Source organism: Chaetura pelagica, unplaced genomic scaffold, assembly GCF_000747805.2.
Source record: "Chaetura pelagica isolate M959 unplaced genomic scaffold, ChaPel_1.0 scaffold335, whole genome shotgun sequence".
Taxonomy (NCBI): Eukaryota; Metazoa; Chordata; class Aves; order Apodiformes; family Apodidae; genus Chaetura; species Chaetura pelagica.
In genome coordinates, this window is record NW_009953308.1 from 396,845 (window position 1) to 401,357 (window position 4,513).

The following is a 4,513-nucleotide window of genomic DNA, read 5'->3' on the forward strand; positions in this document are numbered from 1 at the left end:
TTGTGACAGTCTTTCCATAGCACATCTCAAGTGGCAAACATTTTAATCATCATAAGTCAATCCCATTTTTCTTACTGCAAGTATCAGATATTTAATGAAAATGTTACTGGAAATTTTGTATATTAATTAATTAAAGTCATTCTAGTATAAGTACTTTTTAAAAGTGTGCATTTCATTATTTGAGCCAACACCAATGTAACGGTGCAACAGTAAATGTACAAGAGTAACTATGTAAAAAATAAGACATTTACCTACTATTCCATTTGTTTTCTTTTGGGTTTGAATTACCACAGAAGCACTGCAGAGAAGGAAGAGCAAAGATTGATGGTAGCTCTTACTCTAAAACATACAAATTAATAGCAATTTTTTAAAGTGTGAGTCTCCATATTTTGCATTATGTTCTTCATTTTCACAGAAACTCATAAAAGACATGAAAACTCAAACATGAATCGCTTTCACAGACACACACAATGCAGTTTGATCTGAGAATTACTATAACAATCAGTGATTTTTTTTTTTAGTCTATATATCAACCATTTGGCATTCATAATTTCAAAATGGCAAATCTACTGCCTTTCTGTCAGGTTCCAAATATTCACTGTATTTCTGCTCTAGGGACAATAATTATATTACCACATCTATTTTGGTGGTCCCAAGTGTATTCTCATTGATAGCCTGCCTTTCACATGGAAAACAAAATACTCCATCAGTCAAAGGAAGAGCTAGTCTCTTATGTATATTTTCTTGGTCCTGTCCTGTAACACTGGACAAAAATTATCCAAAGGAAATTTCTGTACTCCATAGGTTTTTATCAATGTTCTAACGTTGAGTGATGTAGATGCATATACTCTACGAAAAGGCCACTTTGCCACCAAAAAAGTTTAATATTGTCATGAACATGGATTATCAAAATCCAATCAAATAGTTGTGACTTTTTGGCAGATCAGCACTTTTCAGGATCAGAATACAATATCCTGCTAAAGAATATTAGAAACATTCATTACCATGGATAAAAGCATTCTTTAAAGAGCAGTATGACAATGTTTCCACAAGCTAAAGTAACCTGTTGCTTTTCACAAACACAAATATTCAATTAAATCAGGATTCTCTAATGTTTTTGAGAGTTACAATACTTGTTGTTCAGTTCCTGGTGTTGGCCTCCAAAATGGAATGCCATTGTAGAGAAGAATTCAGAGGACAGACGTATATAAAATTGGTCAATGAGAACACAGAATTTTACACAAAAGAAGTAATTAAAGGAGTAAACAAGCGCAAAAAAAGTATTTAAGTCCCAGCTGGCATAATTAGCAGCAATGTAGTAACATTAAGAGGAGAAAAACAGATAGCATATTACATAAGGTTGCAGAGGAGAGATATAGGTTCCTAAATTAAAGGAATACAATGGAATATTTTAATTCTTTGCTGGTTTTCTATAGTTCTAAAGATGAACTTCTTTCAAAGGAACAATGAATTGTAATAAGGAAGACTACACCATATGTTCATTAATGAATATTCTTAAGCAAATGGAGTGATAGTGTGCTACTCCCTTCATACTTTGCAATATGAAGATTCATTTTAATGCAAACTTGCATCTTGCATGAAATCTCTTGTTAAATTTATATTATTAGTTTTTTCCTTATAATTTTAATAATCACCAGTTTTCGGTGTACATTTGTGTGTCAACAGCAGGATGAAGTAGCAGTTAGCTATACTAACAGTTTTACTCATTATTTTGAAATCTGTTTCACCTGGAGGGTACTTGTCCATTTATACCACCAGATGGTAGTTCACTAACATTAACCGATGTAAAGATCAAATAGTACAAGCTTTAACTTTTCATTTCAACTTCTCCCTGTCCTTTCTATGAATAGCTTCGAATACATTCAATCCTCTCTGTCAATCATGTTCTCTCTTTCTTCCCTTCATATATGCAATAACTCTCTTTTTAAATAGAGTCAATAGAGTAATTTTTCTAGCCTTCTTAGTAGAGTTCAAATCCAGTAACACTTGAGCATAAGTTCAGCATCTCTTACAACTTGGGGAAGTTGACACCCTTATTCTGTACAAAAGCTATTTGCCTCTTATCAAAACCACATTTCTTGCTTAATAATATCTCAGCAAAAAAATCCTTGTGAAGAAGTAATAAAATCAGTGTGCATCAAGAAAAGTATTAGCCAGCAGCAAAGTGACTTTTCCTTAATGGACAACGTGTAACTAAAATACACCCATTTTATTATTATTGAATGCAAGGGACTTTGTGACTGTCTCAATAGTTCTTTTCATCACATGCAACTCACCACAAAATCTTTTTCAAAAACTTGCTAAACTTGAAAAGTTGTGTTTCATATTATTTGCTTTAAAATAAATCAAATATCTTTCTAATAAATCTTATTTTATTGAATACAGATAGGAGGGAGAGAGGAAAAACTCTACTGAGAAAAAAAAAAAAAAAATCTATCAAAATTTAAACCTCCTAGAGGACCTTAGTCAACTTCCCTCTTCCTCAGAAAATTTTCATTTTCTTTCTAAATATATATTACAAATTCTTTTCTAAAATCACACTTGAAAAATGTAACTACAGAGCACTGAAATGTTTCATTGTTTCTGTAAGTAGAAAGGAAACCTGCTCAGGATCAAAATTTGACAATTGTTAAGTTTTATTTTCTGAACATAAATTCTAACTTCCAGATAAAATATTTTGCACAACATGAATGTATTCTTTATCTCATTATGTACCTAAAGTCATGAAAACATTAGAGTTGCTGGGGATAAATCACTCTGTTCAATTGTGACAACAATTAAGTTATGCTTCTTAGGGCAACAACTTCTTTGTTTGAGGTTAAAATGGCTGCAAAACATTCATTCTAAATAAAATAGGCAAATTAATACCATTAGAGATATTTGCATGACAGGGCTCCTTTTGATTTCATATTAAAAACCAATACATGGTAAAGAAGAAACTGAAATACTAAAGAAAAACATTTGGTAAGATGCTTGCTTGGGACAGAAGAGATGCTTAAATGTATTTGAGAATATGCCTTTCTCAAACAGGAGGGATTAGATGTAAAAATAAGAATAATAATTTAAAAAAGCTTATAAAGCATTTAGAGTAAATAGGAACCAAACAAAGTGAAAATACTTTTGCAGGTACTGTTTCTTGAAGCAGTGACTTACACATGATGGAGTGATCTGTGTTTCTAGCAACTAAAGATCATCTCTTTACATAAGGGAGGAACATTAAATCTGTTGACACAACATTATCCATTGGTAATACTACTTTACACAGCTTTTTTCCTTCAAAACTCTTTTGACAATATGTTTGATTACTAGCTGAAGGATATAGCCATGGAAACAAATGCTATGCAATAAACATTGCTAGTGTAATTTCTCTGCTTCAGATACAATTATGGTAATATATCACATATTGTGAACAGTAAATAAGTTTCATTCTTCAAGGTGAAGCATTGTACTTGTCCTAATGTTTGATATGCAGTAATGCAGTTACCGAAGCAGTTCCACATTACGATTTTCATATTAATACAGTACAGCAAAGTGCAATAATGCCACATTTCACAACCAAGTGAGCCCCACTTAAAAGTAAAAGAAGTAAGTTACTAATTAATTAAAATACATTGAAAAACAGGTAAAAATATCAGTCAAGACTAAGATCATTACAATCAATGAGCAAGACTTATTCCCAGCAGCTTTAAAAAATATTTATTCTCTCATGAATACACAGTGCATATAGATAGAAAGTTCTTCATTGTGACACAAATCTTCAGTATATAGAGAAAATTATAATACACAAAAGAGGCAGTCAGAAGTGAGTTAGATGTCTCTTGACAAATGAAGAATATCACAGAGCTAAGCTAACGTGTATTAAAATGATGTAATGATAATCATAGTTTCTACTGCTATAGCATCTTTTATCCCTGGAGTTCAGAGTACTTTACAAGCATTAATTGAAACTCACAATATCCCTGCAACGTAGGTGTACTTTATTATCTGGGTTCTGCAAATTAGAAAATTATGGCACAGATAATATAAAGTGTGCCCCAGGTCACAGAGCAAGCCACCAGTTAAGTCAGAAATACAACTTTCAACTTTGAGTTCCCTGTTTCATTTCTCCTCCTTTAGACCCATATGCAGAAAGGTAATATTAATTAAAATTCCTAACAAAATACAGTATTTCTCTCATTGAAATAAATGGTAATTGTGCTTATTTCATAGGTGAAAGTTCAACTATATCACTAAACAATTACAAAACTATGCTGACATTTTAACATATAGGATGGCAAGGATGTGCATGTATGTGTACGTGCATGACTACGTGTCTAAGTACGTTTATTTCAAATATCAATATATTACTTTTTGGGGGACTCATCAGATGTTTGATGATCTCTTCATCAAGAGAAGAATATAAAATTACAGGATAAGAGAATCTCAGAATGGCTGAGTGTAGTGGTGCAGGCCCCACATTCCCTGAGCCATGTTGCAATGTGAACACCAGTCA